This window comes from Echinops telfairi, unplaced genomic scaffold (assembly GCF_000313985.2).
Source record: "Echinops telfairi isolate 266 unplaced genomic scaffold, ASM31398v2 ScPeMD7_7467;HRSCAF=8505_0, whole genome shotgun sequence".
NCBI classification, from domain to species: Eukaryota; Metazoa; Chordata; class Mammalia; order Afrosoricida; family Tenrecidae; genus Echinops; species Echinops telfairi.
Window position 1 is genome coordinate 12,287,112 of NW_022111367.1, and position 16,733 is coordinate 12,303,844.

General features: G+C 40.1%; 1 protein-coding gene across 4 annotated transcripts in view; it reads right to left on the minus strand.

Moving 5' to 3' along the window:
• FGF14 (fibroblast growth factor 14) overlaps positions 1 to 16,733 on the minus strand; it is a 780,497-nt gene that overhangs the window by 98,398 nt on the left and 665,366 nt on the right. The window lies entirely within an intron of this gene.

The window sequence follows — 16,733 nt, forward strand, 5'->3', positions numbered from 1 at the left end:
AGTGGACCTGACAAGGAGACTCTGTGGTGACCCCTCCCTGCCATGCTCAAAGAGACCTCTAGGTGGTAGAAGGAGGAAGGGGCCAGAGTTCACCCTGCCAGGGGGCTGCCGTCTGGCCTTTGGGGCCCTGGCTCAGGGAGCCTTGAGAACTTTCTCTGGATGGAACAGAACTCCCGGCTGAACAGGTGTTGTAAATACATGGAGTAGAGGCATCTGGATGGAGCTCCAAGAATAAATCATTTTTCCTCCTTGAAAAAAAACAAAAAACACCGTGGGCACTAGAACACAGCCTGGCCTGGCAGAATAGCAAACCAACCAAAATTCTAGGTGTCTTCTGGTTGCTTCGGGCTCCTGCCCTCCCTGAGTGTCAGCGCCGCATTGTCTGGGCTCATGATGCTTTCAATCTCCCGTCCTTCTTTCCGAGGCATGCTTGGGTGGACTAGGACCTTCAGGCTTTCAGCTAGCGGGTGACTCCATTAAGATTTGTACCCCTCAGGGACTCTCAGCAAATATTAGGTCGTATTAGTATTATTGATCATGAAGCATTGGGACATTGAATAGCGTATATTAGAGGCTCTTAAGACACTGAAAAATTTAATCTGCTCCCATTAATATTCTCAACACAAACTATTATTATTATTTTAAGTTCAAGAATTCCATCTTTCTCCTTTGGAATGAGCCACAACATAGGAACATATATGGAACATTTGCTCATTAAATATTTCAAGTGACTAATTTATAAGCACAACTATTTTTTAGTAAATGTCTTCTTGTTGCTAATATGTTCAGTACCTGTAACCCACATGAGACAACTGTGTGTAAAAGACTGTATGGGGACACCACCTAGTACATAGTATAATGGCAGGTTTCCAATGTCCAGGCTTCTGTTGAAAGTCTAGGCCTTACCCACTGCCTTTGAGTTGATTCTAGCTCACAGTGACCCCATTAACCTACTATCATCCATCTACTCTTTACTGCTCATTTTAAGACCTTTCTGAGTAATTTCAGATGAATTTTATAAACGTTGACTGATATTTCCACTGAAAAATGTGTCCGGAAATCTAAGGTTTGTGGACTTTAAGGAAATGTGGAAACACCGAGTTGATGAAAGTGAGTCTGGCAAGATTTGCTAAAGCCCTCTGAAAAGTAAACGCTCGGGACATCTGGACGTGATAGCTGGATGTTTACATTGACATTTAAGTAAAACTAACCCAGTACTAACTTCTCCTGGAGACTCAAATGGTAAAGTGCCTGACTGCTAACTGAAGGTTGGCTGTTCAATCCCAACCCGAGGTGTCGTGACTACAAAATATGGCCCATGGATCTGCTTCTGAATTGTTCCGGCCTTGAAGATCCTCTGGGGCAATTCTCCGATGCTCACAGGGGATCACCAGGAGTGGGGATCAAATAACAACAAGGAAAAGGAAAGAAAAGCAGGAATGCCCCTGCAGTTTTCTAAGGAATGGATTACAGTACCCAATAAAGGTAAGCAGGGGATGTGACTGAAATTTGATTTTGCCTTTGTGTCAATTAAAAGAAAAAATATGTCATAATGGTTACAGTAGAAAGAGCTGCAATGACCACGGAGAATAGCATTAACCCAGAAAACCATCTTACGGCAGTGCAGAGTTTTAAAAGAATTCACATAAAATAAGTAAATACAAAGAAACACACAATTGGCAAGTGTGATATAGATGAACAACCACAGTGTCCTGGACACTATTTCCCTGTTGGCAGAGGATAGAAAAGTAAATCCTGAGTTAGGAAGCACAGGGCCCTGAGCCACCCCCAGACACCACCATCACTCTGGGCTGCGGAAACAACAGGAAGTAAAGAGGTGTCTGGAACGAAATGACAGCGCTTCATTTTCGTGTCATCCAGGTTGACAATTGATGTCCAGGAGACAGGCCGTAACTCAACACCGCCTCTCCTGCAGAGACAGGTGTTCAAAATTCCCAGCAAGAAGAATGTCTGTGCAGCACAGTGAAATCCCATTTCATTAGATGAGCCAGGATCAAGGTCATTGTTTGGATGAAAAAAGTCATAGAAAATAGTTATTGATTGATGGTGAAAACAGACCATCATTGCAAGTGTGCTATCAAAAAACCCAACATCATAAAACAAATGAGTCTGCACAGATTTTTTTTGACTCACATACTGTTTTCTTTTTTTGTATGTTTTAACCGGAAAAAAATTGATCCAGCATTTAAAAAACAGAAAAACGTAATGCAAGAATGAGGTCTGGAGTTAGTCTTGAAAAACGAGAATATTCAGAAACACAAACTCCATATGCCTTTGACAGAGACTTCCGTTGGAGCTGAGCTGCGGCTCTACGTCTGTCCTTCATTACTGCCCGTCAATCCCTAAATGCAAACACCCTCATTCATTTCACCTGCTGACATCAGGAGACATTAGAGCAGTGGTTCTCAACCTTCCTCATGCCGCGACCCTTTCATATAGTTCTTCATGTGGTGGTGATCCCCCAACCATAACATTATTTTCGTTGCTACTTCATCACTATCATTTTGCTACTGTTATGAACCCGGCGACCCCTGTGAAAGGGTCGTTTGACCCCCCAAAAGGGTCGCAACCCACAGGTTGAGAACCACTGCGTTAGAGTTGGACAATTTGGGTGAATACGGCTGTTTTGTTGTGCTTCTGCTTTCTATTAGGAAAAGGATGAACTATATATACATATGTCTTAGGTGTGTTGATTAAGTAGTAAAGCTTTATATATAGGTAAATGGATATGTACTAGAGATAGGGAAATAAAGATAGGGAAAACTGAAATGTACACACACACACACACACACACACACACACCTCTAGTGTCACATCAACTACTATGATAGCCATCCTCTAGGGTGCAGTCTGCTGCTGAGCATCATTCTTCTGATCCAATTCCTGTTTTCCTCACCTGCTTCTACTTTAAGACACCCTGGCAGGGCTGTGGGGTAGGGATTGGATTGCTAACTGAAAGCTCAGAGGTTCAAACTACCAGCCTCCAGAGGAAAAGGGAGGTTCTTTCTGTAAAGATTTACAGTCTTAGAAATTCTTACATAGGATGACTCTGGGTAGAATGTCAGTGGGTATGTACTCTATCTGTCCTTCCCTTCCTCCCCTGCCCCCTTTCTCTCTTCTCAGTCTTTATTTCATGGCCTGTTAGCAATTCCCAAGGTTCCCTGTAAACCTTCCCACGCTCTTTAAATCTCTTAGTCAATTCTAATCCTCTTTGGTTTGTCTTTTCTTCGTCTGGTGTTTAGCTTTTACAGAAAAATGCCAATTAGGTCCATGGTTAGGTACTATTGACTGTAGAATGTTTCTTCTGTGCAGAATATTCATTAAAAAGTGAATCATTAATCCATATGTGACTGTCAATTGGTTTAATCACCAATATCTGGTATAATCAGAAGTGACAACACAGAACAGTGAAAAGGTGCCCAGCATGCCTGCAGGTGGCCTCCTGTGGTTACTCCCATTCAGTCGACACCCTATTCACATTGCAGTACCAGCGAACACACATTTTGGCACATGACTTCATAGAGAGAAATTGACATGGCTTCTATGTTTTATAGGAGCCCTGGTGGCATAGCAATATAATAGTCACTCCACACAACCTTCTTAGAAGGTAAACCCATTAGATGTATTTTCCAAATTAGCAGCAATTCAATTATTGTTAAAGTGCTTTTGCTTTGTCTCACATTTTCCTTGGATTAACAATAAAAGAAAGCATATTAAGACAGGTAATGGACATTTTTAAGTCCATGTATACATTTAACATAAAACCAACAAGTGATAGAAAATTATTATTATTATTTTTAATTAATGATGTGTGCCTTAGGAATGCTTTGGAAATCTGCTGCTTTTTATCTCTGTCTCTGATTTGAATAATCTCCCATCATGAAATCATTTGACATTAAATGAATGCAATCATGCTTATCCATAAGCAGTTGACCTTACAGTTGATAGTGCTTCTAACAATATGTCCATAAAATAGTAAGTGAGAAAAACAACCCAAACTATTCCACGTCTGCAGTGTCTAACTGATCTTTCTCAGGGGGAGTGGTGGTCGATGTTGGATATGTCTGAAAGCCACTGAATGAATACAATTTTAGAATCATTGCCATTTTAAGAATCATGGTGGAGTATTTGGGGTTAAGCGTTGGGCTGCTATGAACGGCACGCCAGTTTCTGCTCCCATAGAGATTTACAGTCTCTGAACTTTCACTATGTGTAGGAGTTGACTCGATGGTATTGAGTTTAAATTGGACTGTCAATCACGGGTCCATGGTTCAAACCCAACAGGCTCTCTGCAGGGAGACAATGAGGTGACCTGCTCCCAAAGACGTTTACCATCTTGGAAACCCTCTAGAGAGCAAAATCTATGCAGTGAAAGTGGGTTTGGTTTTCTGGGGTTTTAAGGGAGGCATGCGGTCCCTGGGTCAGGTCAATAGTGTGTACTCGCCAACTAATTCTACTACAAGCCCTAGTGTCCTAGTGGTAGGTGTAGGCTGGGCTGCTCTACACACAGGCAGCAATTTGAAACCACTAGCTATTCTGCAGGAGAAAGGCAAAGCTTTCTACTGCTCTGAAGAGTTCCCCTGTTCCTTAAGGCGACTATGCATTAGAATTGACTCGATGGCAGTGAGTTTTTTAGTGCCACCTCTACTAACTTGAAGAGTAGCCTGTTTAACCCATCAAACATCTCCATGAAGGAGAGGCTTGGGGATCTGCTTCCCTGAAGGTGTCAACCCTTTGGCACATGTTGCTCTGGTGTGCATAGTGAATGGACATGAGTCAGGAGTTAAAATTAGTTCCATGTCACTGAAGTGTGGTTTTCATTGAAGGGAGGACTGTTCAAGTATTTAGTCCTTACATAAGGAACTCCAGTATAAAGTTAGGTAGAGAGGAGGTCTGTGTGAGTGTTTCAGATGTATAACTAACTGTGTGGTTTAGAGTATGAAGAGAGAAATTCAGGATCATAAATGACCTTTCATTGCAAGACACTTATAACATGTTTAGCTAACTGAAATTTGAAGTATTGTATTCCAAAAATTATTTACAGTATTCTGCAATTAAACAGAAGTATAATTAACTAGAAAATTAATCCCTGGGCAATGACTTTATTTGAGCACAAGATTTCTGTGCACATGTATGGTAAACACAAAACAGCTATTTGCTAAATACCAAAGTCTTCTTGTGAATTTTTAATGCAAGGTGGGTATGCAGAATGGGTATATATTTATTCAAATCTCAATGCAATTCTTTTTCTTTAACCACTGTGTTGGTTGAGGGAGGGGCAGTTAGAGATTGAGAAGGTTTTGTATTCTTTTTCCCCCTCTGTCTGATCTTTCTCCGTCAGATGCATGCTGTTCCCTCTGATATCCCTTTTGTCTTTCAAATCTGAAGTTGCTAGGATGTAAAGCCCAAAGGACAGAGAAGTCACATCAATGCCTTCATGTGACATTGATGTGCTGTCTCCTAGCACTTCCTTCGCTCCTTCCCAGACTCCTCTTTTGATAAACAAGGGGGTGCCTGCAAGCAGCCAAGGCAAAGGCACTGTGGAGGTAATTTGCTGGGGCAGAAGACCTCTTTTCATAACATGCTGTTGAAAAATTTTAAAAACCTAATATTTAAGGCAAAGAAACATGACTTTAAGTCAATTCAAATGAATGGTGATACTGGCAGACCCAGAACTGTTAGGAGTTAAGGGAAAATGCATAAACATACAGTGTATATGGACTTGTATCACTTTGCAGTTTGCATTCAATTCCCTTGTTGTCGCTGTCCTGATTTAAATACTTTGGTCCTTTTCTACCAGACAGACCACTTAGCATTCTCATTCTAAAGTGGGTGATTCCTAGGTTAATAGAAAGAGTCCCCATAGTCAAGAGATAGTGAGAAGATAGTGATATAATTAAACAGTAGAAAATGAGACCTATATAAATGGTTTAGAACGAATGATTCAAGAGGAAGAGAATATTGACATAGGGTCTTCGGCATAGTAATGATTTGATGGGAATTGCATATAAATGGCACGATAGCATCGAAGGTCATGCATATGGATTCTATCAGTGTTCTATCTAGCGTAGGCAATGAAACTGCCTTTCAGGAAAACTTTAAATAGAATACATATTGTTTAGAGGATATTATCTCCCTGACCGCCACAGAGAACTGAAATAGGGCACTAAAAATAGATTTTTATTGTAATGAATTAATGCTTTAGAGTATTCAGTTGGATGTCTTGAATTAAAAGAGAAAGAGAGGAAGAAACAAAACCTGTTCACTTGAAAAGTTAGTCTGTGTTATGTGTCAGCTGACATTTTCTTAGATTTTCCTAAGGGATTCGTTTTCCCTTTACTAGTTAAACGGTTTCCAGAAGAAGGCATCCACACATCATGTCTATTTCAGAAACGATTCCATCCCCTGAACAAAGATTCATAAATATGAACTGTCAGAGCTCCTGAGAGTTCAGACCACTTCTTTGAAATTTAACCGCTAAATAGAATCATCAAAATCTATGCATGCAATAATGAGGGAATAGAGGCATATCTCAAAAATAACAGTATCTATAATTACAGTAATAAAGTAGATGAAAACTAAAGCGACTTGCCCCTCTGTTGGTTATACGTAGGGTAAAGGTCTGAGCCTCAATTCTTTCAGGATGCAACTCAACATAATAAAATTTATTATAGGACTGTGTATTTTCCATTGGCAGGGCATTTGGAAAAAGCATAGCTCAGCTTTGCCATGTATACATTGCCAAATTCTAGCACACTTTGGCTTTCAGGTCATCAACTTGGTAGGGTCTTTACAACCATATGCTAAAAGCAAAGACTCTGAACTTTCAGAAATATTTACTCAATGATGAACTTGCCTAGTAGACTGTTAAAGTGTTTTACAAATCTGATACAATAAAATGGCATTCATTAAAAGAAATATCAGAACTTTCAGATACGAGCAAGTGAGTGCATCTGTGTGAGGGAGAGACGGACGGAAGCTGGCTCACAGGAGCACACACTTGAACGCACTTCAAATAACTCTTCTGTTAGTCTGGGTAGACTAGAGAAGCAAATCCACAGAAACTCATATGTATATAAGATAGATTTTTATATAAAAGATAAGTGATCATTAAGAAAGCATCCCAACCCAATCCAGTCCAAGCCCATAAGTCCTATATTAGCCCCTATGACCAACACCAATCCACAAAATCCTCCTCAAACTCACAAAACACACACAATGACACTGACCGCAGGAGGAAAGCCAAATCAGTGAACGTGTAAGCATCTCAGCGCTGGCAGGGGTCTCCACACGGCTGCTCCAGCACCCAGGGCTGCATCGGGGTAGGTCCATGTGGCTTCTCCTCAGGGATGTCTTGCAGGAAGTGAGCCTTGCCAGCTGAAGCAGGGAACTAGCTAAGGCAGCCACACCCTAGCTAAGGCAGAGAGAGAATAAGAGACCAGGGAACAAGCAAGGCAAGGCTCACCGACCCATTTATCTCGCTGCCTTTCAACTCAACCCACATTGGCCAGGTTGGCACATTAAACCTTAACTATCACACACTTCTTTGAGTCTTTTATCATGGGAGCTAAATACGTAATTCTTTTTCTCACATGGTTGAAGTCAGAACAGAACCCCAAATCTGACCTGAACCTGAAGTCTCTGTCTCAAGGAAACTTCTAGAGTCAGGTAGAGGCTTTGGATTCATACAACAAGGAGGGTGGTGTTGTATTCGACACATATTATATGAAGCAATTACTTAAATGTGTATTGCACTTAAAGTATGTGCTTAATACACACAACAAACTTTTTGGTAAGGAGTCAGATAGTCAATGTTAGGTTTCATAAGATATAACAGTCTCTTTTGCTTCAAACTACGTAACTCTGGTGCTGAAATGCACAAACAGCCGCGAAGTGCAAAACAAATGAGTGGTTTGTGTCCAAATAACGTTTTACTTATAAGCCCAGGAGATGGTCTAGCTTTGATTCCAGGGTCATATGTTGCAGATTACTTTCTACAATGTACCAAAACACTAGAAAGGGCAATACGATGATAACTGGATGCTTTGAAAGCTCACGCAGACTGAGTTGTTCAGAAGGGTGATGAGAAGAGGTGGCCGTAGTGGGAAAGACAAGTTAAGGATTCCTTTTCAACATACATCCTTGCAAGAATCAGTGATAACAGACAGACTACTGTGTTGACGACGGAAATTGAGGACAGTGATGGATCTTAAAGATATTTAGGTGGCAGAATATCTAGAACTTGGTAACGGATTGGCTATATGATCTGATAGAGGTGTCATGGTTGGCACCTAGGCTTCTTGCAGGAGAAATCAGGCAGATGTTGCTACGCCTCCTGAGTCAGGAAACAGTGGAAAAACACCAGGTTTGGGGAAGAAGAACTCGAAGTTGGTTTTAGATATAAAGCATTTCAGATTCATGTGAAACACTGAGTGGGAAGTTGAATGAAAATACAAGTGTGGGGCTCAGAAAGAGATCTCCGTCAAGAGCTGTAAATATAGGATGACATTGGCATTTAGATGAGGAGTTGAATCGTGGGAGTAGAAGGGCAGGGTTACACAGGACACAGGGTCAAGTCCGAAGGAACCACAACATTTAAAGCTTAATTAGATAATTCAGCAAAGAAACTGGAAACAAGCAAATGCAGACAAAGAACCTCAGAAGATTGTGATAGGACGGAGGTTGTTGCGATGGTTCTGTTGCCTAAATCTGCCTACAAGTAAAACCTGACGAATCATTGTATTTTAGATTATTTTATAATTTGCATTGATTAACTTGCAGTCCAAGAGTTCCCTTGTGAGAATGGTGTCAATAAAGACTTTTGGATTTGGGCTGAGGAGATGAAGAGATCATGGAATTCATACTAAGGTGGGTTGAGGAGTAGATAGAAAATGAAATGGAGGAGAATAACCTATATGGACAGGAGGTAGAATCATCAAGACAAACAATGCATCCTAGCTGTGCTGTGGACACTGCTTAGCAGGTAGATGTGCTAATTCTTTTTAGTTAGCATGCAGGCGCTGCAAACGTGGTGCTCCACCCCACCCCGTGGGAGATAGCCCAACATACCAAGAAGGGATTGCTCTGCATCCCATGCAACTATGCAATGTCCCGCCAGATTCCGAAGCCTACTGATGATTATCTACACATAAATCATACTCCCACTGCACACACATGTACACATACATTTTTAGTAAGAAGAAGACTAACACTGATATGGTAGCTCCATTATATACTTAGTTATCTGCATGGTTTTTCTAAGGTTTTAATATCTACCAATTCTTTCAAAAGATGGAAGTGCCATGTACATCAGAGGAAAACTCGTTTTCGTTTTATTCAGAACATTTCCGAGAATGGTTTAGCACTTCAGAAAAAAAGCTCTGAAGGCAGTGCCATCAACGGGACAGGGACCCCTGATATCACTATCCCCCCAGTAGCAGCCTGCCTTCGGACCAGTTTTCACGTGCAACATCACATAATGGAAGTATAGAATAACGTGTCTCCTTGTTGAGGTGTGCGGGAGAATACACATGCTGAAATACATTTGAAATAAACAAAAGTCTCCTTATATGGGTGTGACAGCAAGTTTTAATTATTATGACTCAAAGCAGGCTGTGCTGTTGATGAATTTCACATTAATAGGATAGGACAGCAAAAGGGCAGTTTCAAATATTTTCTGTTGAAAAGAGTTGGAGGTTTGACAGGGTTGATGAACACTTCCTGTCCACAGTCAGTAAAACAAGTCTTTTTATAGGGAGCTGGGAGTGAAGGGTCTCCAGAGCCATTGGAAAAAAAGAAAAGGAATATATCTCAGTAAGTGGTAATATTTTAAATCAGTATAGCAACAAAAAAAATACAGACATTTATAGTTGTGAGGATTGGTAGTTTTAAACACTTAAGCATAAAAATTATAGGTAGCAATTGTTTGGCACCAAAGGCTTCAAATTCCACATTTCAGTACTGAATTTATTTCTGAGCTTCACCCAAAGTAAGAAACAAACATCCTATTCAATATCAGCTAAACAGTCATTGCTGGGGGCAAAGGAGAGGTCTTCGGGGCAACTAACATGCTACAGATTCATGCTGCATAGAAGGTAAAGCTTTATTTGCAAGCCTTCCTGTCCATGTGAAACAACATGGTTGTATGAACAACTGCTCCTTCAGGACAATTCAACTCACCAACTTGATTACCAAGTTTTCACAGAAAACCAATGGTGCAGCTAAAATTATGAACAACCGCACATAACAAGCCACTTATTTCAATTTATTCTATAAAGTTGATATCATGCCAAAACAAACACGATTACAACAAATGATTTCAACATTTGAGTCCAAATGGACTCTTAGTGCCCTTATAGCACCAGGTCAAACTGCCCACTGGAGTTTGGCTGACACTTAGCAAATTCTGTGAACTGAACTTACAATTAGCAGCCTAATGCATAACCATTACATGACCAGGGCTTCTACATATATTCAGATAAATATATAGATGAGCACGCATGATACATAATGCAAGGAGCCCTGGTGGTGTAGGTTATGCACTGGGCTGCTAACTGCAAAGTCAGCAGTTCAAAGGCACCAGCCTCTCCATGGGAGAAAGATGAGGCTTTCAACTCTTGTAGAGTCATAGTCTTAGAAACTCACAGGGACAGAGCTTCCCTGTTCTAGGGAGTCACTGTGAGATGGCATTGACTTGAAGGGTGTGAGAGTGAAGTTACACCATGCATGAAGTTGCGCATTCAGAAAAATCTATAAAGTAAATTGGATGTCATATGTTCATGATGAGAACATGGCAAGGGGCATTTTAAACACATGCCAGCTTTCTTATAAGACTAAGTTGTACAGATCATTCATACAGACTTGTGAGTAAAGGAAGACACAGATGTGTTTTTGAATAAGTGTATCATATTTGCCCTTTGTGAGGTATTCTACATGCACATACCTATTAATTCATGAATTATCATTTTTTATTTTTAGTCCTAGGGTGAACCAAAAACAAAAAGGACATCTGAAATTTACTAGGTGCTCAATATCTGGTCAATGTGATAACACTGATAAATCATAGTATGTAAAAAGCAATACCTTTAAGATCATCTCGGTGAATGATCATTAGATTACTTGGAGATGTAACTTACCACCTTGTACCTTAACACTCTGAAAATGTCATATTCTTTGTATGCATCAAGATATCAAAAATTAAAGTAGTTTAGACTCTTTCGTGGGAGCCCTGGTGGTGTAATGGCCATGCATTGGGCTGCAAAACCGGGAGCAGTTTTGTGGTAGAAAAATGGGTGTTTCTATTCTTGTAAAGAGTTACAGTCTCAGAAGCCCTGAGGGACAATTCTATCCCATTTTATGGGGTAGAATTGACTTGATGGAATTGAGTTTGGTTTTTGAAATTTGGACTTTTTCCCCCAAAAAACAAATAGTATTATTGATATTTTTAAATAGTGTCTAACAATGCTATGACTAGTTAAAATTAATGATAAGAATAGGAAGAAGGAATAAGAACATGTTCTTGCGACAAAATGAAGAAATACCAGAACACAGATGTCTGCTCAGGACCAAAGGGCTGTCAGCATCTGACACCAATGCTAATAAAAATCAGTTCTTTGGTTTAACGCCTCTGGCAATTCCTTGGTTCCTCAAGAGCATCAATTGTACCCAATAGGCATTGAATAGCAGGGAGTATTTTCCTAAAAAGGATGATGGGATTCTCTTACAAGATTTAACCAAATTCATATTAGTCAAATTTCAAATAAGTTTAGGGTGATTTTTACGTTTTCTCTGGAACAAAATGCCATTGACAGTTTTCTAGGTAAGTGCTGTACAGCTCCCCAGAGCTGCCGACATTCAGAAAGCGGAGGAAATGAAAATGCAGCAAAGGAAAGGGAGGGAGAGAGCACTGAGAGAAAACAGACGAGGCGAAGGAAACAATGTTCCAAAGCTTTCTCTTGAGATCCGCACCAGGCAGCAGTTTACATTAAAAATTTTTTCCCATCTTCTTAAAAAATAAATAACATTTTTATTTGCCATTTAACCCTTTAAAATGCAATTCATTGCATTACATTGTACAACCATTACAATGATTTATTTCTAAAAGGTTTCCATCAGGCCAATGAAAAACACAGCAGACTAGCACCTCTAGTCCCTGGTAAGGTGTAGTAAACGCTTCTGTCTGTACAATGGTCTATTTCAGTTATTTCATGTAAGCGAGATCATACACTACTCATCCTCTTACATCTGATTTATTGCACTCAATCGAATGCTGTCAAGTGTCAAGTTTCATGTCAGAACTTCATTTCTCTATTTTTCTGAACACTTTACCATTGGTTGTATAGATCACCTTTATTTACCTACTTATCTATTGATGGCTTGTTCTTACATTTTGACTATTGTGAATCGTTCTGTAATGAACAAGGTGTGCAAACATCTGTTTGAGTTCCTGCTCGCCATTGGTCTTGCTATTGGAATTACTGCAGTGTTGGGATGCAGTCAGCTTGCACTGGTATATCAGATCTCTAATTGCTTTTGTTGAATTAGGCAATTCAGTTGTTAAAATGACAGGGTTCTCTCTAGGAAGAGAGGGCTGGGCAGCTGCCCAAAGTGGAAATCAAAAATATATTCCTCTTTTTTTAACATTAATCTAAACAACAGCGTATTCGAAGTACCCGTTATAATGTTCATTTGTCCATAGTGTAAAACTTACAGACGGAACGATGGCTGTCATATCTGTTCATTCATTTAAGAAAACTCATTAACCCTTTGATGAAATACTACATTTTTATTCCTTTGTGCTTGTTAGTTCAGTCAGCAAACATAGAATGTAAAGGGGAAAATGCCAAACGACCAGAGGGTGACAGACTGTCTTCATTTCAGCCTTGTTTTGTGCCCCCAATTCTCACGAGATCTTATGAGTGAATGTTGTAATTCCTGAAAGTGTTCAGAGGGCTAAAAATATTTTCAGAACAATTGCTGTAAGTTCAGCGAAAGGGTTTTCCAAAGATAAACATAGTATGTTCAGAGAAGAGAACATGCCTGCTTTTAATAAATCAAACACCATGACTGCTGTCTACTTGGTCTGCCTCAAGGAATGGCCTGCTGCTCCAACAGCGAAAAGGCGATGAAGAAGAAATCACTCGGCCAATGATGTTTGGATCAAAGCAAAGAATATTGCTAGCAAGGACGCCAGTCAAGAAGCAATATGGAAGTATCTTAAATAAGAGTTGTATTGTTATTTTGTCAGGTATCATTTACTATGCTTTCATCAATATTTTAAAATTATTTATTATAACATAGTCTAGTTATGTATCTCTTTTATTGTTCTTAATTGTGTATTACCTGTCTGAAATAATAAACTACCTTTCAGTATATCACCTTTTTTTATACTTAACAGTCATTAGGGCAGTGAATTAGTTGTTCAATTATTTGAATCCCATCACTAAATTTCTGGAGCATCTGGTAAATTTGAGAATACGTTTTTTTGGAAACTGCCATGGTGTTTTGCACCATTTTGTAATCACCCCAGTAAGCTCTAAGGGCTCCTATTTCTCCACATCCCTTTGCCAACACTTAAAATTTTCCATTCTTTCCGATACTAGCCTGTCTAGTGGGCGTGTTATGCATTCTCCTGATGAAGCCCTGAAGGAGCCCCGGCAGTGCAGTCGATGACACACTGTGCTGCCACCAAACTGGCGGTTCGAAACTCCCAGCTGTCCTGTGGGAGGAGAGGACTCTTTCGAAGGACGTAAAGATGTACAGCCTTGGTGACTCACAGTGGCAGTTCTACTTGCTTCTATAGGATTGCTGGGAGTCAGAATGGGCTCTAGAGCTGTGAGAATAGAGCTCTTATGACACTGTCAGGTCAGTGTCGGCCTGCTAACCGCAAGAGCATCAGTGTAAATCTACTGGAGAAAGACGAGACAGGTTGCTCTCGAAAAGATGTACCATCGCAAGAACCCATATAGAGTCACAGTTCATTAGGATCGACTCAGTGGCAGTGGGTAATGACTAATTTGATATTGAGCATCTTTTCATGTACTTATTGGCTATTCATATACCTTTTTGGAGACATAAGTATTCAGCTCCTTTGCATGTTTTATAAATAATAGGCAGCACCATGCATTTATATCTATCCATTAATGCTGAGCACAAAACTATATTACCAGTTCTTGACACATGATCATTAATCATTCCCTTTCAAATTATTTAAGTCAAAAATTGTACTAATATATCTTGAGCAAACTCATGAACTGATAAATGTCCCCATGTGCTAATCCTGCGGCACCTGGCTTAATTTCTACTTTGCTCAATAAACTCATAATGCAAAGACCCCTGTTTTTGATTTTTCAAAGAATGAGATGAAGATTGCTTTTTATAAAAGCTAAGAGCTAACAGTTCATCATGACGCACAAGTTCATTGCGTATCTCCCACAAGCAAGGGGTGTGTGTTAGTTTATATTTCTCTTGAAAAGAAAGAAGGAAAGGATCGCGATCAGCCAAATAATTTCCAGAAAGCAACAACTCAAGCAGTTCTGATGGCAACTCTGCATAAACACGCCCACCTCAGTCTATTGTTTTACCCACGATTGAAATGCTAAGAAACTAATACGATTATCAGTATTACTCATTTAAACGACCCATTAAATACATTTTGCTGTGTTGGGCTAAGAACCAAAGCATTATTTCCATCCATTAGTATAACTGAGATGCTATCCACAAGGGTTTTGGTGGCTAATTCCTCAGAACTGTACAGCCTGTTCCTTCTTTGTTGTCTGTTCTGAGCCTGGAGGCTATGCCGAAGCCTACTCACCCTGGGGGACTCCTGGTACTTGAAACACCAGGGAGAGAGCTACCAGAATACCAGTAACATGCAAGTCACCAGAGGGCAGTAAACTGACAGACAACATTACTGGCTGACCGAGAGGAGGACTTGGTAGACTTGCTGATGAAGATCAAGGATGGCAGCCAGGGGTATGGATTTCAACTCAGTGTAAAGAAAATCAAAATCCTCACAACTCTTCCAATAAGTAACACCATTAAAAATGGAGACAAGATTGAAGTGGTCAAAGATGGTATCTTGCTTGGATCCACAGTCCATGCCCATGGGAGCAGCAAGCAAGATAGCCAATGACATATTGCATTGGGTAAACCTGCTGCACAAGCAGATTTCAGGTACTGAAAAGCAAAGGCATTACTTTGCAGACTAAGGGACACCTGGCCCAGGCCATGGCATTTGCAATCACAATATAAATATGAAAGTTGGACATTGAATAAGGAAGGCTGAAAAATAATTGATGCATTTGAATTGAGGGTACTGGGGGCCTCCAAAGGAACAAGCAAATTCATCTTAGAAGTGCAGTTACAATGCTCCTTGGGAGCAAAGAAGACAAAACTCTGTCTCGTGTAGAGAGACTAGCCCCTGGAGACGGCCATCAGGCATGGTACAGTAGGGAGGGCAGTGAAAGAGCAGCAGGCCCTCCACAAGATGGATGGACTTAGTGGCTGCACCAACAGGCTCCACAATAAGAACGCTGGTGAGGCTGGTGGAAGACCAGGCAATGTTTCACTCCCTCTTATAATAGGTATGCTATGCATCGGAATCAACTCAAAGGTACCCAGCAATAACAACTTGTATCATTAAGAAAAGAATAAAATAAGAATATGCAAAGAGTAGGCAAATAAGACTCCTCATATTGTTGTGGATGTGAGTTTGCATCTACTCAATTCCAACTCATGTCCACTCCCTCTACGGTGACCAGCCCTGTTCCACTGGGTTTATAAAGCTGTCACACTGTGAAAGCAGATCTCCAGGGTTTATTCTCAGGAGGCTCTGCGTGGTTTGAAAAGTAAACCTCCCAGTTAGTAACCCACATTTAACCATTTGTGCAACCCAGGTTCTACCAGGACAAGAAAAATAACAAAAAATATTATAAAAATATATACCATGAGTTTTTGTCCTAAGAAATATATTTACTAAATAGTAAATATATTTATTTTAAAATATTATATATATGTCTTAGAACAAAAACATTATCCAGATATAATGTATAGCACACATGTAATCTAAAACATATTATACATATACATGTATATGATATAGAGGTATTATATACATATTTCTTCGAACAAAGAAGCAAACTTCTTATGGATCACTTGCAAAAAAGGAATGAATGAAAAGAAAGGCTAGAATTATAGGCTTTGACCTGGGGTGACCTGGAGAGTTACTACTTCTCAAGTCAAGCAAATGATTCGATTTCTTTGAGCTCACAATGTTGTTCTTAATAATTTAGACAATAATAAATACTAGAATTAAGCATTTGATCCAACCTTTGGCCTTCTGCTGAGATTTCTCTGATCCCAAAAGGATATGAATGTGCACAATGACTAGAGAGTTCAGGAGTAATATGCGACTCTTCTCTTGCTTGGAGCCCTTGGGGACTGCGATGGGTTGAACACCCAGCTGAGTTTGCCCTTTGATTTGAACCCCAAAGAGGCACTTGGTAAGAAAGGCAGGATGGTCTACCTCTGAAAGGTCAAGGCTTGATGACCCCAGGGGGCGCTGTTCTACTCTGAGCTTACCCAGGTGGATGCATCTAATCAGCAGAATGTATGCTCCTGGAGTGAATGAAGCAAGTGTGTAAGTAAATATTTAAAAGCATTCCAAATAGAAACTTTCTGATACTCATAACTCTAGCGATCTGCAGTGAAAT